Source organism: Arachis ipaensis, chromosome B7 (assembly GCF_059453495.1).
Source record: "Arachis ipaensis isolate K30076 ecotype BB chromosome B7, ASM5945349v1, whole genome shotgun sequence".
Lineage (NCBI taxonomy): Eukaryota > Viridiplantae > Streptophyta > Magnoliopsida > Fabales > Fabaceae > Arachis > Arachis ipaensis.
In genome coordinates, this window is record NC_142442.1 from 30,262,537 (window position 1) to 30,288,551 (window position 26,015).

General features: G+C 40.1%; 1 non-coding gene across 1 annotated transcript; it reads right to left on the bottom strand.

Annotated features, from left to right (window-relative positions):
* Positions 1-6,466: 6,466 nt before the first annotated feature.
* Positions 6,467-6,574, bottom strand: LOC148550711 (small nucleolar RNA R71). Its single transcript, XR_015893968.1, has one exon. It is a non-coding gene; the product is annotated as a small nucleolar RNA R71 (small nucleolar RNA).
* Between the last annotated feature and the right edge of the window lie 19,441 nt (positions 6,575-26,015).

Genomic DNA, 26,015 nt, shown 5'->3' on the forward strand with positions numbered 1-26,015 from the left:
TGTTGAGGGGTTTATATAAGGGTGGGAGGAGGGTTAGGTTTCGTGTATTAGGGTTGGGTTTGGGAGGGAAAGGAATTTTGAATTTGGAGGTAGGTGGGGTTTTTGGGGAAGAGTGGATGGATGTGAGTGGTGAAGGGTATTTGGAGAAGAGATATGGAGGTGATTGGTGAAGGGTATTTGGGGAAGAGTGTTATGAAAAGGTGTGAAGGGGAGATAAGAAGAGGTGGGGTAATAGGGATCCTGTGGGGTCCACAGATCCTGAGGGGTCAAGGATTTATCATCCCTTCTCTATTTAGGCATGTAAACGCCCTTAGATTGCACTTCTGGCGTTAAACGCCAGGTTGCTGCTTGTTTCTGGCGTTAAACGCTAAGTGTATGCTTTGTTCTGGCATTAAACGCCAGTCTGGTGCTTGTTTCTGGCGTTTAACGCCAGCATGATGCTTCTTTCTGGCGTTAAACGCCAGTTTGATGCTTCTTACTGGCGTTTAAATGCCAGTAAGCTCTTCCTCCAAGGTGAGCTGTTTTTAATGCTGTTTTTCATTCTGTTTTTTATTTTTCAGTTGTTTTTGTAACTTCGCATGATCATCAACCTAAAGAAAACATAAAATAGCAATAGAAAATAAATAGATATAATTAAATAGCATTGGGTTGCCTCCCAACAAGCGCTTGTTTAATGTCAATAGCTTGACAGTGAGCTCTCATGGAGCCTCACAGATAATCAGAGCAAGGTTGGGGCCTCTCAACACCAAACTTAGAGTTTTGTTGTGGCCCCTTAATACCAAACTTAGAGTTTGAATGTGGGGGTTTTGTTTGACTTTGTATTGAGAGAATCTTTTCATGCTTCTTCTCCATAGTTACAGAGGGAGACCCTTGAGTCTTAAATACAAGGTAGTCTTCCTTCAACTAAAGGACCAACTCTCCTCTGTCAACAACAATCACAGCTTTTGCTGTGGTTAGGAAGGGTCTGCCAAGGATGATGGATTCATCATCATCCTTCCCAGTGTCTAGGATTATGAAATCAGCAGGGATGTAGAGGCCTTCAACCTTCACTATCACATCCTCTACTAGTCCATAAGCCTGTTTCATGATTTGTCTGCCATCTCTAGTGAGATTCTTGCAGCTTGTTGATGAGCGGATAATTTATACGCTTTTTGGCATTGTTTTTAGTAGAATCTAGTTACTTTTAGGGATGTTTTCATTAGTTTTTATGTTAAATTCACATTTCTGGACTTTACTATGAGTTTGTGTGTTTTTCTGTGATTTCAGGTATTTTCTTGCTGAAATTGAGGGACTTGAGCAAAAATCAGATTCAGAGGTTGAAGAAGGACTGCTGATGCTGTTGGATTCTGACCTCCCTGCACTCAAAATGGATTTTCTGGAGCTACAGAACTCAAAATGGCGCGATTCTAATTGTGTTGGAAAGTAGACATCCAGGGCTTTCCATCAATATATAATAGTTCATACTTTGCCTAAGTTTAGATGACGCAAACTGGCGTTCAACGCCAGCTCTCTGCCCAATTCTGGCGTCCAGTGCCAGAAACAAGTTGCAAAGTGGAGTTCAACGCCCAAACTGGCACCAAAACTGGCGTTCAACTCTAGGAATGACCTCTCCACGTGTAGACTTCAAGCTCAGCCCAAGCACACACCAAGTGGGCCCCGAAAGTGGATTTATGCATCAATTACTTACTTCTGTAAACCCTAGTGACTAGTTTATTATAAATAGGACTTTTTACTATTGTATTAGACATCTTTGGAATCATCTTTTGATCATTTTTAGATCTTTGGACGCCTGGTTCTTAGATCAGAGGGGCTGGCCATTCGGCCATGCCTGGACCTTTCACTTATGTATTTTTAACGGTAGAGTTTCTACAATCCATAGATTAAGGTGTGGAGCTCTGCTGTTCCTCAAAGATTAATGCAAAGTACTACTGTTTTATATTCAATTCGTCTTATTTCGCTTCTAAGATATTCATTCGCACTTCAACCTGAATGTGATGAACGTGACAATCATCATCATTCCCTATGAACGCATGCCTGACAACCACTGCCGTTCTGCATTAGATTGAACGCGTATCTCTTAGATCTCTTAATCAGAATCTTCGTGGTATAAGCTAGATTGATGGCGGCATTCATGAGAGTCCGGAAAGTCTAAACCTTGTCCGTGGTATTCCGAGTAGGACTCTGGGATTGAATGACTGTGACGAACTCAAAACTCGCGAGTGCTGGGCGTAGTGACAGACGCAAAAGGATAGTAAATTCTATTCCAGTATGATCGAGAACCTCCAAGATGATTAGCCATGCAGTGACAGCGCATCGGACCATTTTCACAGAGAGGAATATGATGCAACCAACGACAAGGGTGATGCCTCCAGACGATTAGCCGTGCTGTGACAGAGCATTTGGACCATTTTCCCGAGAGGATTGAAAGTAGCCAGTGGCACCGGTGACATCCTTACATAAAGCCAGCCATAGAAAGGAGTAAGATTGATTGGATGAAGACAGCAGGAAAGCAGAGGTTCAGAGGAACGATTGCATCTCCATACGCTTATCTGAAATTCTCACCAATGATTTACATAAGTATTTCTATCCTTCTTTTATTACTTATTTTCGAAAACTCCATTACTATTTTATATCTGCCTGACTGAGATTTACAAGGTGACCATAGCTTGCTTCATACCAACAATCTCCGTGGGATTCGATCCTTACTCACGTAAGGTATTACTTGGACGACCCAGTGCACTTGCTGGTTAGTTATGTGAAGTTGTGAAGATATGTTTAAACCATGGTCCTGTGCATCCGTTTTTGGTGCCATCGCCAGGGAATCAATTTCGAACAACAATTCACAACCTGAGTAACAATTTCGCATACCAAGTTTTTGGCGCCGTTGCCGGGGATTGTTTGAGTTTGGACAACTGACGGTTCATCCTGTTGCTCAGATTAGGTAATTTTCTTTTTGTTTTATTTTCAAAAAATTTTCAAAAATCTTTCAAAATTTTCTCCTTTGTTTTCGAAAAAAAAATTTTAAAATAAAAATATTTTCAAAAAATATATTTTTCTTCAGAATTTTTAAATGAATTCTAGTGTTTCATGAAGCATGTTGAAGCCTGGCTGGCTGTAGGGCATGTCAGGCGTGTCATGTCTAAGTTACATACTAAAGCTTGGCTGGCTATTAGGCCATGCCTGACCCTTTGATTGGAGCTTTAGACTAAAAGAGCATAAGATTCCTGGAATTCATATTAAAAATTTTGGAATCCTTATTTTTCTTTTTCAAAATGATTTTCGAAAAAAAAATTAAAAGAAAATACAAAAAAAATTCATAAAATCATAAAATCATAAAAATCAAAAATATTTTTGTGTTTCTTGTTTGAGTCTTGAGTCATGTTATAAGTTTGGTGTCAATTGCATATTCATATTGCATTTTTCGAAAATTCATGCATTCATAGTGTTCTTCATGATCTTCAAGTTGTTCTTGGTAAGTCTTCTTGTTTGATCTTTGCATTTGCATATTTTGTGTCTTTTCTTGTTTTTCATATGCATTCTTGAATTCTTAGTGTCTAAGCATTAAATAATTCTAAGTTTGGTGTCTTGCATGTTTTCTTTGCATTAAAAATTTTTCAAAAATGTGTTCTTGATGTTCATCATGATCTTCATAGTGTTCTTGGTGTTCATCTTGACATTCATAGCATTCTTGCATGCATTCATTGTTTTGATCCATAACTTTCATGCATTGCATCATTTTTCTTGTTTTTCTCTCATCATAAAAATTCAAAAATAAAAAAAAATATCTTTCCCTTTTTCTCTCTCATAATTTCGAAAATTAGATTTGACGTTTTCAAAACTTTTTAAAAAATCTAGTTGTTTTTATGAGTCAAATCAAATTTTCAATTTGAAAATCTTATCTTTTTCAAAATCTCTTTCAAAAATCAAATCTTTTTTATTTTTCTTAGTTATTTTCGAAAATTTCAAAAATATTTTTCAAAAATATTTTTCTTAATTTTACATCATATTTTCGAAAATAACATCATCAATTAATGTTTTGATTCAAAAATTTCAAGTTTGTTACTTACTTGTTAAGAAAGATTCAAACTTTAAGTTCTAGAATCATATCTTGTGATTTCTTGTGAATCAAGTCATTAATTGAGATTTTAAAAATCAAATCTTTTTCAAAAACTTATTTCTATCATATCTTTTCAAAAATATCTTCTTATCTTACCTTTTTCAAAAAAGTGATTGCAAAATATCTTTTCTAACTTCCTAACTTCTTATCTTTTCAAAATTTGTTTCAACTAACTAACTAACTTTTTGTTTGTTTCTTACCTTTTTCAAAACTACCTAACTAACTCTCTCTCTCTAATTTTCGAAAAAATCTTCCCTCTTTTTCAAAATTTCTTTTTGAGTAAACCACCATTTCTATCCACGAAAGTTGAAAACGCTGACATATCTACCCATAGAAGATGAAAATTACCATTTGTATCCATAAAAAATAGTTTTTGCAAGCAAAATTATCCAAACCCTAAAAAATTAAATAAAATTCCTAAACTACCCTTCTCTCCACCACTATCATCTCCTCCCTCCTTTCTCTCTCTCTCTCTCTCTCTCTCTCTCTCTCTCTCTCTCTCTCTCTCTCTCTCTCTCTCATTTCTCTCAGCCACCCAATTCCAACATCAACCACATACCACCGTATCACCCTCCTCATCACTGTTCACCCCCTTCTCCGCCAGCAACGTCGCAGGCTTACGCCGAGACCAGGAACACCGCGCCAACTTCTCCTCGCCACCATCACCATCGGCCTCGAACCAGAGCCTACTGCATCAGAGACCATCCTCTTCACGCTACCTTATCGCTGCCATAGCCAACCCTCTTCACCTCTTTTCGCGTCGTAGAACCACCACCGTCGTTGCCTGATCCCTGCCGTTGTTATATCTACCTCTCCCCTGATTTCCTTTTGCTTTGTTCTTCATTACAGGTTCATGAACCAACCCATTTTTTGCAGGCTCCAATGGTGTCTCCCCGCAGGTGGAGCATCAGGCCTTCACCCCCGAAGAGGACGACACCATAATCAGAGCTCACGCTCGGTTCGCGGATGAGATATTTTCCGACGAGTCGCGGTAGTGGAGAGTGATTAATAGCGCAATTGCGCCGCCGAGGGATTCGGAGTAGAGGAAGGAAGGAAGAGAAGGATCAAAGCGTAGAGTAGAATTCATCGAAGAAGGCGATGCAGTCGTCGATGGCGGGGTTGATGTCAGGGATGTGGGCGATGAGGCCGTCGGAGAAGCCGTGGCCCTGATGGTTAATGGCGCAGGTGGCGAATCCGACCTCGGCGAAGTAGATGGCGGTGAGCTGGAGGAACCAGCTGGATTCGCCGGTAAATCCGTGAACTAGGACGAGGATTCCAGTGACGGTTGCGGGGGGGTAGCATGAGCCACCATTGAGTGAAGAGCTTGAGGGGTGGTGGTGGGTGAAGGGGGTGGTGGTAGGATTTGAGATTAGAAAGAGAAAGAGGGGTGGTGACAGGGTGAAGAGGGTTAGGGTTAGAAAGGTGATTGGGTGAAGGAGGTGGTGTGGTGGTGAAGATAAGGGTAATTTAGGAATTTTAGGTAATTTTTTAGTGTTTGGATAATTTTGTTGTGCGAAACCCATATTTCATGGGTACAAATGGTAATTTCCTTTTTCTATGCGTAGATATGTCAGCATTTTCAACTTTTGTGGGTACAAATGGTAGTTTATTCTTTCTTTTTAATTAGACTAATTATTTTATTTTTTTTATTTGAATTTTCGAAAATCACTAACTCTTTTTCAAAAACTATTTTTCGAAAATTCTCTCCTCCTCTCATCCCCTTCTATTTATTTATTCATCTACTAACAATAAGGAACCTCTTTACTGTGACATAGAGGATTCCTCTTCTTTTCTTTTTCTCTTCTCTTTCTTATGAGCAGGGACAAAGAAAAAGGCATTCTTGTTGAAGCTGATCCAGAACCTGAAAGGACTCTGAAGAGAAAACTAAGAGAAGCTAAATTACAATAATCCAGAGACAACCTTATTGAAAATTTCGAACAAGTAAAAGAGATGGCAGCCGAACCCAACAACAATAATGCAAGGAGAATGCTTGGTGACTTTACTGCACCAAATTCCAATTTACATGGAAGAAGCATCTCCATCCCTACCATTAGAGCAAACAATTTTGAGCTGAAACCTCAGCTAGTTTCTCTGATGCAGCAGAACTGCAAGTTTCATGGACTTTCATCTGAAGATCCCTTTCAGTTCTTAACTGAATTCTTGCAGATCTGTGATACTGTTAAGACTAATGGAGTAGATCCTGAAGTCTACAGGCTCATGCTTTTCCCTTTTGCTGTAAGAGACAGAGCTAGAGTGTGGTTAGATTCTCAACCTAAAGATAGCCTGAACTCTTGGGATAAGCTGGTCACGGCTTTCTTAGCCAAGTTCTTTCCTCCTCAAAAGCTGAGCAAGCTTAGAGTGGATGTTCGGACCTTCAGACAGAAGGAAGGTGAATCCCTCTATGAAGCTTGGGAAAGATACAAGCAGCTGACCAAAAAGTGTCCTTCTGACATGCTTTCAGAATGGACCATCCTGGATATATTCTATGATGGTTTATCTGAGCTATCAAAGATGTCATTGGATACTTCTGCAGGTGGATCCATTCACCTAAAGAAAATGCCTGCAGAAGCTCAAGAACTCATTGACATGGTTGCTAATAACCAGTTCATGTACACTTCTGAGAGGAATCCTGTGAATAATGGGATGCCTATGAAGAAGGGAGTTCTTGAAATTAATACTCTAAATGCCATATTGGCTCAGAATAAAATATTGACTCAGCAAGTCAATATGATTTCTCAGAGTCTGAATGGAATGCAAGCTGCATCCAACAGTACTCAAGAGGCATCTTCTGAAGAAGAAGCTTATGATCCTGAGAACCCTGCAATAGCAGAGGTGAATTACATAGGTGAACCTTATGGAAACACCTATAACTCATCATGGAGAAATCATCCAAATTTCTCATGGAAGGATCAAAAGCCTCAACAAGGCTTTAATAATGGTGGAAGAAATAAGTTTAACAATAGTAAACCTTTTCCATCATCCACTCAGCAACAGACAGAGAATTCTGAGCAGAATCCATCTAGCTTAGCAAACTTAGTCTCTGATCTATCTAAGGCCACTGTGAGTTTCATGAATGAAACAAGGTCCTCCATTAGAAATTTGGAGGCACAAATGGGCCAGCTGAGTAAGAAGATCACTGAAATCCCTCCCAGCACTCTCCCAAGCAATACAGAAGAAAATCCAAAGAGAGAGTGCAAGGCCATTGATATTACCAAAATGGCCGAACCCAAAGAGGGAGAGGAGGACGTGAATCCCAGTGAGGACGACCTCCTGGGACGTCCAGTGATCAATAAGGAGTTTCCCTCTAAGGAACCAAAGGACTCTGAGGCTCATCTAGAGACCATAGAGATTCCATTGAACCTCCTTATGCCATTCATGAGCTCTGATGAGTATTCCTCTTCTGAAGAGAATGAGGATGTTACTGAAGAGCAAGCTGCCAAGTTCCTTGGTGCAATCATGAAGCTGAATGCCAAATTATTTGGTATTGAGACTTGGGAAGATGAACCTCCCTTGTTCACCAATGAACTAAGTGATCTGGATCAACTGACATTGCCTCAGAAGAGACAGGATCCTGGAAAGTTCATAATACCTTGTACCATAGGCACCATGATCTTTAAGGCTCTGTGTGTCCTTGGTTCAGGGATAAACCTCATGCCCCTCTCTGTAATAGAGAAACTGGGAATCTATGGGGTGCAAGCTGCTAAAATCTCACTAGAGATGGCAGACAATTCAAGAAAACAGGCTTATGGACAAGTAGAGGACGTGTTAGTGAAGGTTGAAGGCCTTTACATCCCTACTGATTTCATAGTCTTGGATACTGGAAAGGAAGAGGATGAATCCATCATCCTAGGAAGACCTTTCCTGGCCACAGCAAGAGCTGTGATTGATGTGGACAGAGGAGAATTGATCCTTCAATTAAATAAGGACAACCTTGTGTTTACAACTCAAGGATCTCTCTCTGCATCCATGGAGAGGAAGCAGAAAAATCTTCTCTCAAAGCAGAGTCAAACAAAGCCCCCACAGTCAAACTCTAAGTTTGGTGTTGAACCCCCATATCCAAACTCTAAGTTTGGTGTTGGAGAGTCTCAACAATGCTCCGAACATCTATGAGGCTCCATGAGAGCCCACTGTCAAGCTATTGATATTAAAGAAGCGCTTGTTGGGAGGCAACCCAATTTTTATTTATCTAACTACATTTTTCTTAGTTATATGTCTCTATAGGTTCATGATCATGTGGAGTCACAAAATAAATATAAAAATTGAAAACGGAATCAAAAATAGTAGAAGAAAAATCACACCCTGGAGGAAGCCTCTGCCTGGCGTTCAACGCCAGAACAGAGCATAGTTCTGGTGCTGAACGCCCAAAATGGGCAGTATCTGGGCGCTGAACACCCAAAATGGGCATCATCTGGGCGCTGAACGCCAGAATTGCACCCTGGAGAGGTGCTGGCGCTGAACGCCCAGAACAAGCATGGTTCTGGCATTCAATGCCAGAAATGGGCAACAATTGGGCGTTGAACGCCCAAAATGGGCACCAACCTGGCGCTGAACACCCAGAGTTGTGTGCAAGGGCATTTTACATGCCTAATTTGGTGCAAGGTTGTAAATCCTTAAACACCTCAGGATCTGTGGACCCCACAGGATCATCTCAGGATCTGTGGACCCCATAGGATCCCCACCTACCTTCACTCACTCTCTTCTCTCTTCTCAATCATCCTCTATTCCCAATAAACACTCTTCCCCAAAACCCTTCACCTATCACCTCCATCTCTCTTCCCTATTAACCCTTCACCACTCACATCCACCCACTCTTCCCCAAAAACCTACCTCATAAACTCCACCTACCTTCAAAATTCAAAATCAATTTCCCACCCAAACCCACCCTAAATGGCCGAACCTTACCCCCCCTCCCTTCCCTATATAAAGCCTTCCATTCTTCCTCATTTTCACACAACACAACCCTCTCTTCTCTTCTTAGCCGAAACACACCTCCCCCCTCTTCTCCATCTTTTCTTCTTCTTCTTCATCTAATTCTTCATTTTCTTGCTCGAGGGCGAGCAATATTCTAAGTTTGGTGTGGTAAAAGCATAAGCTTTTTGTTTTTCCATTACCATTGATGGCACCTAAGACCGGAGAATCCTCTAGAAAAGGGAAAGGGAAGACAAAAACTTCCACTTCCGAGTCATGGGAGATGGAAAGATTCATCTCCAAAGCTCATCAAGACCACTTCTATGATGTTGTGGCCAAGAAGAAGGTGATCCCCGAGGTCCCTTTCAAACTCAAAAGAAATGAGTATCCGGAGATCCGACATGAAATTCAAAGAAGAGGTTGGGAAGTTCTAACAAATCCCATCCAACAAGTCGGCATCCTAATGGTTCAAGAGTTCTATGCCAATGCATGGATCACCAAGAACCATGATCAAAGTAAGAACCCGGATCCAAAGAACTATGTTACAATGGTTCGGGGGAAATACTTGGATTTTAGTGGGGAAAATGTGAGGTTGGCGTTTAACTTGCCTTTGATGCAAGGAGATGAACGCCCCTACACTAGAAGGGTCAACTTTAATCAAAGGTTGGACCAAGTCCTCATGGACATATGTGTGGAAGGAGCTCAATAAAAGATTGACTCCAAAGGCAAGCCGGTTCAACTAAGAAGATTGGACCTCAAGCCTGTGGCTAGAGGATGGTTGGAGTTCATCCAACGCTCCATCATCCCCACTAGCAACCGATCTGAAGTTACTGTGGATCGGACCATCATGATCCATAGCATCATGATTGGAGAAGAAGTAGAGGTTCATGAAGTCATCTCCCTTGAACTCTACAAATAGCCGAAAAGCTCTCTCCTGGGGCAAGGCTAGCTTTTCCTCATCTTATCTACCATCTATGTTACTCAGCTGGAGCTTCCATAGAAGGAGACATTCACATTGAGGAAGAGAAGCCCATCACTAAGAAAAAGATGGAGCAAGCAAGAGAGCCCATTCATGGAGCTCAAGAGGCGCAGGAAGCTCATCACCATGAGATCCCGGAGATGCCTCATATGTATTTTCCTCCACAAAACTATTGGGAGCAAATCAATACGTCCCTAGGAGAATTAAGTTCCAACATGGGACAACTAAGGGTAGAACATCAAGAGCACTCCATCATCCTTCATGAATTAAGAGAAGACCAAAAAGCAATGAGGGAGGAGCAACAAAGACAAGGAAGAGACATAGAAGAGCTCAAGGACATCATTGGTTCCTCAAGAAGGAAACGCCACCATCACTAAGGTGGATTCATTCCTTGTTCTTAATTCTTCTGTTTTTCGTTTTCTATATTATGTGCTTATCTATGTTTGTGTCTTCATTACATGATCATTAGTAGTTAGTAACTATGTCTTAAAGTTATGAATGTCCTATGAATCCATCACCTCTCTTAAATGAAAAATGTTTTAATCCAAAAGAATAAGAAGTACATGAGTTTCGAATTTATCCTTGAACTTAGTTTAATTATATTGATGTGGTGACAATGCTTCTTGTTTTCTGAATGAATGCTTGAATAGTGCATATGTCTTTTGAAGTTGTTGTTTAAGAATGTTAAATATGTTGGCTCTTGAAAGAATGATGACTAGGAGACATGTTATTTGATAATCTGAAAAATCATAAAAATGATTCTTGAAGCAAGAAAAAGCAGCAAAGAACAAAGCTTGCAGAAAAAAAAATAGGCGAAAAAAAATATAGAAAGAAAAAAAGAAAAAGCAAGCAGAAAAAGCCAAAAGCTCTTAAAACTAAGAGGCAAGAGCAAAAAGCCAATAACCCTTAAAACCAAAAGGCAAGGGCAAATAAAAAGGATCCCAAGGCTTTGAGCATCAGTGGATAGGAGGGCCTAAAGGAATAAAATCCTGGTCTAAGCGGCTAAACCAAGCTGTCCCTAACCATGTGCTTGTGGCGTGAAGGTGTCAAGTGAAAACTTGAGACTGAGCGGTTAAAGTCAAGGTCCAAAGCAAAAGAAGAGTGTGCTTAAGAACCCTGAACACCTCTAATTGGGGACTTTAGCAAAGCTGAGTCACAATCTGAAAAGGTTCACCCAATTATGTGTCTGTGGCATTTATGTATCCGGTGGTAATACTGGAAAACAAAGTGCTTAGGGCCACGGCCAAGACTCATAAAACAGCTGTGTTCAAGAATCATCATACTGAACTAGGAGAATCAATAACACTATCTGAACTCTGAGTTCCTATAGATGCCAATCATTCTGAACCTCAATGGATAAAGTGAGATGCCAAAACTATTCAAGAGGCAAAAAGCTACAAGTCCCGCTCATCTTATTGAAGCTATGTTTCATTGATAGTTTGGAATTTATAGTATATTCTCTTCTTTTTATCCTATTTGATTTTCAGTTGCTTGGGGACAAGCAACAATTTAAGTGTGGTGTTGTGATGAGCGGATAATTTATACGCTTTTTGGTATTGTTTTTAGTATGTTTTTAGTAGAATCTAGTTACTTTTAGGAATATTTTCATTAGTTTTTATGTTAAATTTACATTTCTGGACTTTACTATGAGTTTGTGTATTTTTCTGTGATTTCAGGTATTTTCTGGTTGAAATTGAGGGACTTGAGCAAAAATCAGATTCAGAGGTTGAAGAAGGACTGCTGATGCTGTTGGATTCTGACCTCCCTGCACTCAAAATGGATTTTCTGGAGCTACATAACTCAAAATGGCGCCTTCCAATTGCGTTGGAAAGTAGACATCCAGGGCTTTCCAGCAATATATAACAGTCCATACTGTGCCCATGTTTAGATGACGCAAACTGGCGTTCAACGCCAGCTCTCTGCCCAATTCTGGCGTCCAGCGCCAGAAACAAGTTGCAAATTGGAGTTCAACGCCCAAACTGGCACCAAAACTGGCGTTCAACTCCAGGAATGACCTCTCCACGTGTAGACTTCAAGCTCAGCCCAAGCACACACCAAGTGGGCCCCGGAAGTGGATTTATGCATCAATTACTTACTTCTGTAAACCCTAGTGACTAATTTATTATAAATAGGACTTTTTACTATTGTATTAGACATCTTTGGAATCATCTTTTGATCATTTTTAGATCTTTGGACGCCTGGTTCTTAGATCAGAGGGGCTGGCCATTCGGCCATGCCTGGACCTTTCACTTATGTATTTTTAACGGTAGAGTTTCTACACTCCATAGATTAAGGTGTGGAGCTCTGCTGTTCCTCAAAGATTAATGCAAAGTACTACTATTTTATATTCAATTCATCTTATTTCGCTTCTAAGATATTCATTCGCACTTCAACCTGAATGTGATGAACGTGACAATCATCATCATTCCCTATGAACGCGTGCCTGACAACCACTTCCGTTCTGCATTAGATTGAACGAGTATCTCTTAGATCTCTTAATCAGAATCTTCGTGGTATAAGCTAGATTGATGGCGGTATTCATGAGAGTCCGGAAAGTCTAAACCTTGTCCGTGGTATTTCGAGTAGGACTCTGGGATTGAATGACTGTGACGAACTCAAAACTCGCGAGTGCTGGGCGTAGTGACAGACGCAAAAGGATAGTAAATTCTATTCCAGTATGATCGAGAACCTCCAAGATGATTAGCCATGCAGTGACAGCGCATCGGACCATTTTCACAGAGAGGAATAGGATGCAACCAACGACAAGGGTGATGCCTCCAGACGATTAGCCGTGCTGTGACAGAGCATTTAGACCATTTTTCTGAGAGGATTGAAAGTAGCCAGTGGCACCGGTGACATCCTTACATAAAGCCAGCCATAGAAAGGAGTAAGATTGATTGGATGAAGATAGCAGGAAAGTAGAGGTTCAGAGGAACGATTGCATCTCCATACGCTTATCTGAAATTCTCACCAATGATTTACATAAGTATTTCTATCCTTCTTTTATTACTTATTTTCGAAAACTCCATTACTATTTTATATCTGCCTGACTGAGATTTACAAGGTGACCATAGCTTGCTTCATACCAACAATCTCCGTGGGATTCGACCCTTACTCACGTAAGGTATTACTTGGATGACCCAGTACACTTGCTGGTTAGTTATGTGAAGTTGTGAAGATATGTTTAAACCATGGTCCTGTGCATCCGTTTTTGGTGCCATCGCCAGGGAATCAATTTCGAACAACAATTCACAACCTGAGTAACAATTTCGCATACCACTTGTACCTCAAAGATTCTCAGTTTTTCCATTACAGAGAGTGGCATGAGGTTTATCCTTGACCCCAGGTCACACAGAGCCTTCTCAAAGGTCATGGTGCCTATGGTACAAGGTATGAAGAATTTTTTGGGATCCAGTTTCTTCTGAGGTAATGTCTGCCTCATTAATGCACTCAGTTCATTGGTGAACAAGGGGGGTTCATCCTCCCAAGTCTCATTACCAAATAATTTGGCATTCAGCTTCTTGATTGCTCCTAGATACTTAGCAACTTGCTCTTCAATGATGTCTTCATCCTCTTCAGAGGAAGAATATTCATCAGAGCTCATGAATGGCAGAAGGAAGTTCAATGGAATCTCTATGGTCTCTGTATGAGCCTCAGATTCCCTTGGTTCCTTAAAGGGAAATTCCTTTCTGTTCAGAGGACGGCCATGAGGCTTTTCTCCCTAGGATTCACGTCCTCCTCACTCTCTCCAGGTTCGGCCATGTTGGTCATGGTTATGGCCTTGCACTCTCTCTTGGGGTTTTCTTCTGTATTGCTTGGGAGAGTACTGGGAGGAGTTTTAGTAATCTTCTTACTCAGATGACCCGCCTGTGCCTCCAAATTTCTAATGGAGGACCTTGTTTCATTCATGAAACTTAGTGTGGTCTTGGATAGATTAGAAACTATGGTTGCTAGGCCAGAATAGCTCTGTTCAGAATTCTCTGTCTGTTGCTGAGAAGATGATGGAAAAGGCTTGCTATTGCTAAACTTATTTCTTCTACCATTATTATTATTAAAGCCTTGATTAGGCTTCTGTTGATCCTTCCATGAGAAATTTGGGTGATTGGTGCACGAAATTTTTATATATTACTCTCTTACAATTTCGCACAACTAACCAGCAAGTGCACTGGGTCGTCCAAGTAATACCTTACGTGAGTAAGGGTCGATCCTACGGAGATTGTTGGCTTGAAGCAATCTATGGTTACCTTGTAACTCTTAGTCAGGAAAACAATAAAACAATTCACTTATCAAATCTGATTGCAAGGAATAAAAGAGCATGAAATAAATACTTATTATGCAGTAATGGAGAATATGTTGGAGTTTTGGAGATGCTTTGTCTTCTGAATTTCAGCTTTTCTCTTGTATTCCTCTTCCCTCATGCATGAAAAAGTACAAAGTTCCTTCCATGGCAAGCTCTATGTAAGGTGTCACCGTTGTCAATGGCTACTTCCCATCTCCTCAGTGAAAATGGTCCAAATGCTCTATCACAGCACGGCTAATCATCTGGAGGTTCTCGATCATACTGGAATAGGATTTACTATCCTTTTGCGTCTATCACTACGCCCAGCACTCGCGAGTTTGAAGCCCGTCACAGTCATCCAATCCCAGAATCCTACTCGGAATACCACAGACAAGGTTTAGACTTTCCGGATTCTCATGAATGCCGCCATCAATCTAGCTTATACCACGAAGATTCTGATTAAGGAATCTAAGAGATAATCATTCATTCTAATCTAGAACGGAGGTGGTTGTCAGACACATATTCATGGATTGATAAAGGTGATGAGTGTCATGGATCATCACCCTCTCCATAGTTAAGCGCGAATGAGTATCTTAGAGAGGAAAACGCATGTTTTAATGGAAAACAGAAGTACTTGCATTAATTCATCGAGACGCTGTAGAGCTCCTCACCCCCAACAATGGAGTTTATAGACTCATGCTGTCAAAAGGTACAAATTTCAGATCTAAAATGTCATGAGATACAAAATAAACCTCTAAAAGATGTTTAAATACTAAACTAGTAACCTAGGTTTACAGAAAAATGAGTAAACTATGATAGATAGTGCAGAAATCCACTTCTGGGGCCCACTTGGTGTGTGTTGGGGTTGAAACTTAAGCTTCCCACGTGTCTGGGCTGTTTTGGGCGTTCAACGCCAGGTTGTAACCTGTTTCTGGCGTTGAACTCCAACTTGTAACTTGTTTCTGGCGCTGGACGCCAGACTGTAACACAGAACTGGCGTTGAACGCCAGTTTACGTCATCTATCCTTGATCAAAGTATGGACTATTATATATTGCTGGAAAGCCCTGGATATCTACTTTCCAACGCAATTGGAAGCGCACCATTTGGACTCTTGTAGCTCCAAAAATTCCATTCCGAGTGTAGAGAGGTCAAAATCCAACAACATCAGCAGTCCTTATTCAGCCTGAATCAGATTTTTGCTCAGCTCCCTCAATTTCAGCTAGAAAATACCTGAAATTACAGAAAAACACACAAACTCATAATAAAGTCCAGAAATATGAATTTTGCCTAGAAACTAATGAAAATAAACTAAAAACTAACTAAAACATAAAAACTATATGAAATTAACCCCAAAAAGCGTATAAAATATCCGCTCATCACAACACCAAACTTAAACTGTTGCTTATCCCCAAGCAACTAGACAAATAAAATAGAATACAAATAAGTCAAGAAGCAATAATATCTCAGAGTTTTTGAGTGAAGCTCAGATTCTAATTAGATGAGCGGGACTAGTTGCTTTTTGCTTCCGAACAGTTTTGGCATCTCACTTTATCCATTGAAGCTCAGAGTGATTGGCATCTATAGGAACTTAGAATTCAGATAGTGTTATTGATTCTCCTATTTCAGTATGATGATTCTTGAACACAGCTACTTTATGAGTCTTGGTCGTGGCCCTAAGCACTTTGTTTTCTAGTATTACCACCGGATACATAAATGCCACAGACACATAATTGGGTGAACCTTTTCAGATTGTGACTCAGCTTTGCTATAGTCCCCAATTAGAGGTGTCCAGAGTTCTTAAGCACACTCTTCTTTTTGCTTTGGACCTTGACTTTAACCGCTCAGTCTCAAGTTTTCACTTGACACCTTCACGCCACAAGCACATGGTTAGGGACAGCTTGGTTCAGCCGCTTAGACCAGGATTTGGTTTCCTCAGGCCCTCCTATCCACTGATGCTCAAAGCCTTGGATCCTTTTTCTTACCCTTGCCTTTTGGTTTTAAGGGCTATTGGCTTTTTGCTCTTGCCTTTTGGTTTTAAGAGCTTTGGCTTTTTCTGCTTGCTTTTTCTTTTTCTTTCTCTATTTTTTTTTTGCCATTTTTTTTGCAAGCTTTTGTATTCACTGCTCTTTCTTGCTTCAAGAATCATTTCTATGATTTTTCAGATTATCAATAACATGTCTCATGTTCATCATTCTTTCAAGAGCCAACATATTTAACAGTCTTAAACATCAAATTCAAAAGACATATGCACTGTTCAAGCATTCATTCAGAAGACAGAAAGCATTGCCACCACATGTAAATAATTAGAATTTTTCTTATTAAAAATTCGAAAAATATTGCCTCTTATTCTAAAGAAATTCTTCTATTTTATTCATGTTTAATGATGATGAGAAAATTAAATTATAGCTTAATTGGAGATAAAATAAAAAATATAGATACTAATTACTACTATATGACTCCTAAGGTAAAACTCAAATAAAAACAGTTATCATAGGGTTAAGGGTAAGATCAGAACTCAACAACCTTGAAGTTGGGAAGTGGATGCCTCTTTAGTCTGTGGAGTGCTTGGCCCTTCAAGGGATAATTTATGACACTTTAATTCCTTCAATTCACGCCCTTGCACTTCTTGTTCTCTGAGCAGTTTGCAAAGCATGCTGTTTTGATTTTGCTGTTCTTCCTTCATTTGGTCCATGGCTTCTTGCAACTTAGTAACAGATGCTTCAAGATGTTCCCAGTATTCAAATTGAGGGAGTTCTGGTAGGAATTCTTGCGCCCTCCTCTTGATGGGGTCATCCTGCACTTGTTGTTTTTCCATTGTGATTTTAGTGATTGGTTGCTCCACTGAGATATACTCTGTTATTCCCATCTTTAATCCAGCATCTTTGCAGAGCATAGAGATTAGGCTTGGATAAGCCAACCTAGCATCCTTGGAGTTCTTGTTGGCAAGTATGTAGAATTCAGATGGGATCAGTTGATGAACTTCTACTTCTTTTCCCAACATAATACAATGAATCATTACTGCTCTTCTAATATTGACTTCAGAACGGTTGCTGGTGGGTAATATAGAATGCCCAATGAAGTTCAGCCATCCTCTGGCGACTGGTTTGAGATCTTCTCTCTTGAGTTGATTTGGGACACCCTTCGTGCTGGTGGTCCACCTGGCTCCAGGGATGCATATATCCTCTAGAATCTTATCCAGGCCATTGTTTGTTCTCATCATTTTCCTATTGAAGGAGTCTCGGTCATCTTTCAGCTGAGGTAGCTTAAAGATCTCCCTGATTTTGTCAGGGTGGATGTGAACAATCTTTCCTCTGACCACAGTCCTATAGTCATAGAGGGCAGTTCCAGATATTCTCTGCCTGTCTGTTTGCCACAGATTAGCGTAGAATTCCTGAACCATATTCCTTCCCACTTTCATTTCAGGATTAGCTAGGACTTCCCAGTTCCTGTTTCGAATCTGCTCTTGGATCTCCGGATATTCATCTTCTTTCAGATCGAACTTGACTTCCGGGATCACTGATCTTAGACCCATTAATTTATAGTAATGGTCTGAATGTTCTTTGGTTAAGAACCTCCCTTGATTCCAAAGTGGTTTTGGAATACTCTCTTTCTTGCCTCTTGGAGTGAGTTGTTTTCCTTTAGGAGCCATGATCTTAGTGGGTATGGTTCAGTGATCACGGATAAACACACCAAACTTAGAGGTTTTCTTGTCCTCAAGCAAAAGAAAAGAAATGAGAGGGATAGAAGGAGAGCTAGTGTCGAATGGTGGATGAGAGGAGGGGAGGCCGAATGTGTTTTTAAAAGGGAGGGGGTGGGTTTTCGAAAATAAAGAGAGAGATAAGATAGAAGATATGATTTAAAAAGAAATAAGTATGATAAGAAAAGATATAATTTAAAATTGAAAAGATATGAAAGATATTTGAAAAACATACATCTGGATTTTGAAAAAGATAATATGGAGATTTGAAAAAAGATATTGATTAGTTGAAAAGATTTTAGAATGAAAAGAGATAGATTTGTTTTGAAAATTTGAAAAAGAGTTGAATTGGATTGAAAAAAAGGATTTGTGCTTATGAATTAAGATACATTTGAAATTTTTAAAGTAGGGTTTTTAGAAATCAGGGTTTGTAACATGTTTATGCAAGAAATCATGAATTGAAACATGAAAATTAAAATTAAAATGATAAATATGAAGTAAAAACGAATTTACCTCCTCCCCACCATCCTGGCGTTTGAACGCCCAAACGCTGCATGTTTTGGGCGTTCAATGCCCAACTGCTGCTTCTCCTGGGCGTTCAACGCCCAGCTGTTGCTTCTTTCTGGCGTTGAACGCCAGGAACTCCTTTGTCACTGGGCATTTTTCTGAACGCCCAGGACGCTGTAAATCTGGCGTTAAACGCCCAGAAGGAGCTTCTTTCTGGCGTTCAACGCCCAGAAGATGCTTCTTTCTGGCGTCTAACACCCAGATGGCTATCCTTACTGGCGTTCAACGCCCAGTGGATGCTTCTTTTGGGCGTTGAACGCCCAAAACAGACTTTTACTGGCGTTTTCTTGCCAGTGAGCTCTTTTTCTCTGTTTTGTATGCAGAATCCTTTTGTAACCCTGTAAACTTATACAATTGACTCTTTATCTTAGTATCAATGAACTTTATATAAACAAATAAAATCAAGAATAGGGCAAAATGCTTAGAGGAAGTGATGCCCCATGGCTGGGTTGCCTCCCAGCAAGCGCTTCTTTATTGTTTTTAGCTGGACCTTGCTGAGCTTTTAATCTAGCTTCAGCCTTGAGCACTCTTGCTCAATATTGCCTTCAAGATAGTGCTTGATTCTCTGTCCATTAACAATGAATTTCTTATCAGAATCAATATCTTGAAGCTCCACATAACCATATAGTGATACACTTGTAATCACATATGGTCCCCTCCACCGGGACTTCAGTTTCCCGGGGAATAGCCTGAGCCTAGAGTTAAACAACAGAACCTTTTGTCCTGGTTCAAAGATTCTAGATGATAGCTTTCTGTCATGCCACCTTTTTTACTTCTCTTTATAAAGCTTGGCATTTTCGAAGGTAGTGAATCTGAATTCCTCTAGCTCATTCAGCTGGAGCAATCTTTTTTCTCCAGCTAGTTTGGCATCAAAGTTTAGGAATCTGGTTGCCCAGTAGGCCTTATGTTCCAGTTCCACGGGCAGGTGACAAGCCTTACCATACACAAGTTGGTACGGAGAGGTCCCTATAGGAGTCTTGAATGCTGTTCTGTAAGCCCACAGAGCATCATCCAAGCTTTGTGCCCAATCCTTTCTACGGGTACTTACAGTTCGTTCCAGGATTCTTTTTAGTTCTCTGTTAGAAACTTCAGCTTGCCCATTTGTTTGTGGATGATATGGAGTCGCCACCTTATGGCGAATCCCATACCGGACCATGGCAGAGTAAAGCTGTTTGTTGCAGAAGTGAGTGCTCCTATCACTGATTAGTACCCTAGGGTCACCAAACTTGCTGAATATATGTTTCTGGAGGAACTTCAGTACTATTTTAGTATCATTGGTGGGTGTGGCAATGGCCTCTACCCATTTTGATACATAGTCAACTGCCACCAGAATATACGTGTTTGAATATGATGGTGGGAAAGGCCCCATGAAATCAATACCCCATACGTCAAACAGCTCAATCTCCAGGATTCCTTGTTGAGGCATGGCGTAACTGAGAGGTAAATTACCAGCTCTCTGGCAACTGTCACAGTTACGTACAAACTCTCGAGAATCTTTGTAAAGTGTAGGCCAGTAGAAACCACATTGGAGGACCTTGGTGGCTGTTCGCTCACCTCCGAAATGACCTCCATATTGTGACCCATGGCAATGCCATAAGATCCTTTATGCTTCTTCCTTAGGCACACACCTACGGATTATGCCATCTGCACATCTCTTAAAGAGATAGGGTTCATCCCACAAGTAGTACTTTGCATCAGTAATTAATTTTTTCTTTTGTTGCCTGTTGTACTCCTTGGGTATGAACCTTGCAGCTTTATAGTTTGCAATGTCTGCAAACCATGGTGTTTCCTGAATGGCGAACAAATGCTCATCCAGAAAGGTTTCAGAGATCTCAATAGAGGGGGAGGACGCCCCTTCCACTGGCTCTATTCGGGACAGATGATCAGCCACTTAGTTTTCTGTCCCCTTTCTGTCTCTTATTTCTATATCAAACTCTTGCAGGAGCAATACCCATCTTATAAGCCTGGGTTTTGAATCCTGCTTTGTGAGTAGATATTTAAGAGTAGCATGGTCAGTGTACACAATCACTTTTGATCCTACTAAGTACGATCTAAACTTGTCAATGGCATAGACCACTGCAAGCAATTCTTTTTCTGTGGTTGTGTAATTCTTCTGGGCATCATTCAAAACACAGCTAGCATAATAAATGACATGCAGAAGCTTATCATGCATTTGCCCCAGTACTGCACCAATGGCGTGATCACTGGCATCACACATTAATTCGAATGGTAATGTCCAGTCTGGTGCAGAGATAACTGGTGCTGTGACCAGTTTAGCTTTCAGAGTTTCAAACGCTTGCAGGCACTCTGTGTCAAACACAAATGGCATGTCAGCAGCTAGTAGGTTGCTTAGAAGTTTTGCAATTTTTGAAAAATCCTTTATAAACCTCCTATAGAATCCTGCATGCCCCAGAAAGCTTCTGATTGCCTTAACATTGGCAGGTGGTGGTAATTTTTCAATTACCTCTATTTTAGCTTGATCCACCTCTATTCCCTTGTTTGAAATTTTATGCCCAAGGACAATCCCTTCAGTCACTATAAAGTGACATTTTTCCCAGTTTAAAACCAGGTTGGTCTCTTGGCATCTTTTCAAAACCAATGTTAGGTGATCAAGACAGGAGCTGAATGAGTGTCCATATACTGAGAAGTCATCCATGAAGACTTCCAGAAATTTTTCCACCATATCAGAGAAAATAGAGAGCATGCATCTCTGGAAGGTTGCAGGCGCATTACACAGCCCAAAAGGCATCCTTCTGTAAGCAAATACTCCAGATGGACATGTGAATGTTGTTTTCTCTTGATCTTGGGGATCTACTGCAATTTGGTTGTAGCCTGAATAGCCATCCAAAAAGCAGTAATAATTATGACCTGCTAGTCTTTCTAGCATCTGGTCTATGAATGGTAAAGGAAAATGATCCTTTCTGGTGGCTGTATTGAGCCTTCTGTAATCAATACACATGCGCCATCCTGTAACTGTTCTTGTAGGAACCAGTTCATTTTTTTCATTATGAACCACTGTCATGCCTCCCTTTTTAGGGACAACTTGAACGGGACTCACCCAGGGGCTATCAGAAATAGGATAAATAATCCCAGCCTCCAGTAATTTAGTGACCTCTTTCTGCACCACTTCCTTCATGGCTGGATTTAGCCGCCTCTGTGGTTGAACCACTGGCTTAACATCATCCTCCAATAGGATTTTGTGCATGCATCTAGCTGGGCTTATGCCCTTAAGGTCACCTATGGACCACCCAAGAGTTGTCTTGTGTGTCCTTAGCACTTGAATTAGTGCTTCCTCTTCCTGTGGATTTAAAGCAGATCTTATGATCACTGGAAAAGTATCACCTTCTCCCAGAAATGCATATTTCAGGGATGGTGGTAATGGTTTGAGCTCGGGTTTAGGAGGTTTTTCCTCTCCCTGAGGAAATTTCAGAGGCTCTTTCAATTCCTCTGAATCCTCTAGATCAGGCAGAACATCTTTAAAAATGTTTTCCAGCTCTGATTTGAGACTCTCAGCCATGTTGATCTCCTCTACCAGAGAGTCAATAAGATCAACTTTCATGCAGTCTTTTGGTGTGTCTGGATGCTGCATGGCATTGACAACATTCAACTTAAACTCATCCTCATTGACTCTCAGGGTTATTTCCCCCTGTTGGACATCAATGAGAGTTCGTCCAGTTGCTAGGAAAGGTCTTCCTAGAATGAAAGTAGCACTCTTGTGCTCCTCCATCTCCAGCACTACAAAGTCAGTGGGAAAAGCGAATGGCCCAACCCTGACAATCATGTCCTCAATCACGCCTGATGGGTATTTAACGGAGCCATCAGCAAGTTGGAGACATATCCGGGTTGGTTTAACTTCTTCAGTTAAACCAAGCTTTCTGATGGTGGATGCAGGTATTAGGTTGATGCTTGCCCTAAGATCACATAAGGCTGTCTTGGTGCAGTTACCCTCTAATATGCATGGTATCAGAAAGCTTCCGGGATCTTTAAGCTTTTTAGGAAAGCTTTTCAGAATGACTACACTGCATTCTTCAGTGAGGAGAACTCTTTCAGTTTCTCTCCAATCCTTCTTATGACTTAAGATTTCTTTCATGAACTTGGCATAAGAAGGTATTTGCTCAAGTACCTCTGCAAACGGAATCTTTATTTCAAGAGTCCTGAGATAATCTGCAAAGCGAGCAAATTGTTTATCCTGCTCCTCTTGGCGGAGTTTTTGAGGATAAGGTATCTTGGCTTTATATTCCTCAACCTTGGTTGCTGCATATTTATTACCTACAAAAATGGTTGAAGAAGCCTTTTTAGAGGGGTTGTTATCAGCACTTGTGTGTGTCTGATCCCTCACTGGCATTTGAGTGCCAGAGTTAGAAGCTGGAGTGACATTAGACACCAACTCCTCATCTGTTCCTGGCGTCTGAACGCCAGAACTGTGCTTCTTTTGGGCGTTCAATGCTAGTTCCTTGCTTGTTTCTGGCGTTAAACGCCAGTCCTGAGCATGGTTTGGGCGTTCAGCGCCAGCCTTCCACCCAATTTCTGGCGTTTTAACGCCAGAATTATTTTTTCCTGGGCTCTTACTGTCCTCAGATGGATTTTGGGTGGTTTACTCATTTCTTGGCTTCTTGCTGCCTTGAGGTGGGGTATTTAATGTTTTCCCACTTCTTAATTGAACTGCTTGGCATTCTTCCGTTATTTGTTTTGACAGTTGCTGCTTTGTTTGCTTTAATTGTACTTCCATATTTATATTAGCCATCCTTGTCTCTTGTAGTCTATCCTTGAATTTGGCTAACTGCTTTGTTAGAAAGTCCAATTGCTGATTGAATTCAGCAGCTTGTTCTACAGGACTGAGTTCAGCAGTTACTGTTTTAGCCTCTTCTTTCATGGAAGGGTCACTGCTTAGGTACAGATGCTGATTTCTGGCAACTGTATCAATGAGCTCTTGAGCTTCTTCAATTGTCTTTCTCATGTGGATAGATCCACCAGCTGAGTAATCTAGAGACATCTGAGCTCTTTCTGCAAGCCCATAATAGAAGATGTCTAACTGAACCCACTCTGAAAATATTTCAGAGGGGCATTTTCTTAGCATCTCTCTGTATCTCTCCCAGGCATCATAAAGAGATTCATTATCTCCTTGTTTAAAGCCTTGGATGTCCAGCCTTAGCTGTGTCATCCGTTTTGGAGGAAAGTATTGATTCAGGAATTTCTCTGTCAGCTGTTTCCATGTCTTTATGCTAGCCTTAGGTTGGTTATTTAACCACCTCTTGGCTTGGTCTTTTACAGCAAATAGAAACAGTAATAATCTGTAGACATCCTGATCTACTTCCTTATCATGTACTGTGTCAGCAATTTGTAAAAACTGTGCCAGAAACTCTGTAGGTTCTTCCTGTGGAAGACCGGAATACTGGCAGCTTTGCTGCACCATGATAATGAGCTGAGGATTCAACTCAAAGCTACTGACTCCAATAGAGGGTATGCAGATACTACTACCATATGAAGCAGTAGAGGGGTTAGCATATGACCCCAGAGTCCTTCTGGACTGTTCATTTCCACTTAGATCCATGATGGAGAAAGGGAGATGATGTAAAATAGAGAAAAAATATTTTTATTTATTTATTTAGTATTTATTTCGAAAATAAAATAAATTAAAATAAAATAAATAAAAATGGGTGAAGATTTTCGAAAAATAGAGGGAGAGAAAATTTTGGTTGGGAAGTTTTGAAAAAGATATGATTTGAAAAAGATTTTAAATTTTGAAATAAAAACCTGAATTTTAAAAGTAAATTTTGAAAATTTGCTTTAAAATAGAGAGAAAAGATATTTTTGAATTTAAAGAGGAGAGAGAAAAACACTAAGATAGCACAAGATTTAAAATTTTTAGATCTAATGCTCTTTGTTTTCGAAAATTTTGGAGGGAAAACACCAAGGAACACCAAACTTAAAAATTTTAAGATCAAGACACAAGGAAAACTCAAGAACACTTTGAAGACTCACAAGAACACAAGAACATGAAGAAAGAACACCAAACTTAAAATTTTTAGAAAACCAAAATAAGATTTTCGAAAACCAAAGAAAAATCAACAAGAAAACACTAAACTTAAGGTTTGGCACAAGATTTAATAGAAAAATTATTTTTGAAAAGAATATAAAAAACTCTGACCCAATTGCCAACAACATAGACTAACGCTCTAGCCAACTGAGTTATAAATGTAACACTTGTTTTGAAGAAGTATTTTTAAATAACTAAGAATGAAAAAAAATATTTTTTTTGTTTTGAAAACTAATATTTTGAAAAGGCACAAGAAAAACAAGAAAAATCACAAAACAAGAAAAACAAAAGATCAAACAAGAAAAATTCAATTATAAAAATATAGTTTTCGAAAAAAAATTTTTGAAAGAGAAAATAAGGATTCTAAAATTTTAACCAAAAACAATAATAAAAGACTCTAAACCAAAAAGAAAAATTTTTCCTAATCTAAACAACAAAATAAACCGTCAGTTGTCCAAACTCGAACAATCCCCGGCAACGGCGCCAAAAACTTGGTGCACGAAATTGTTACATATTACTCTCTTACAATTTCGCACAACTAACCAGCAAGTGCACTGGGTTGTCCAAGTAATACCTTACGTGAGTAAGGGTCGATCCCACGGAGATTGTTGGCTTGAAGCAATCTATGGTTACCTTGTAACTCTTAGTCAGGAAAACAATAAAACAATTCACTTATCAAATCTGATTGCAAGGAATAAAAGAGCATGAAATAAATACTTATTATGCAGTAATGGAGAATATGTTGGAGTTTTGGAGATGCTTTGTCTTCTGAATTTCAGCTTTTCTCTTGTATTCCTCTTCCCTCATGCATGAAAAAGTGCAAAGTTCCTTCCATGGCAAGCTCTATGTAAGGTGTCACTGTTGTCAATGGCTACTTCCCATCTCCTCAGTGAAAATTGTCCAAATGCTCTGTCACAGCACGGCTAATCATCTGGAGGTTCTCGATCATACTGGAATAGGATTTACTATCCTTTTGCGTCTGTCACTACGCCCAGCACTCGCGAGTTTGAAGCCCGTCACAGTCATCCAATCCCAGAATCCTACTCGGAATACCACAGACAAGGTTTAGACTTTCCGGATTCTCATGAATGCTGCCATCAATCTAGCTTATACCACGAAGATTCTGATTAAGGAATCTAAGAGATAATCATTCATTCTAATGTAGAACGGAGGTGGTTGTCAGACACATGTTCATGGATTGAGAAAGGTGATGAGTGTCATGGATCATCACCCTCTCCATAGTTAAGCGCGAATGAGTATCTTAGAGAGGAACACGCATGTTTGAATGGAAAACAGAAGTACTTGCATTAATTCATCGAGACGCTGTAGAGCTCCTCACCCCCAACAATGGAGTTTATAGACTCATGCTGCCAAAAGGTACAAATTTCAGATCTAAAATGTCATGAGATACAAAATAAATCTCTAAAAGT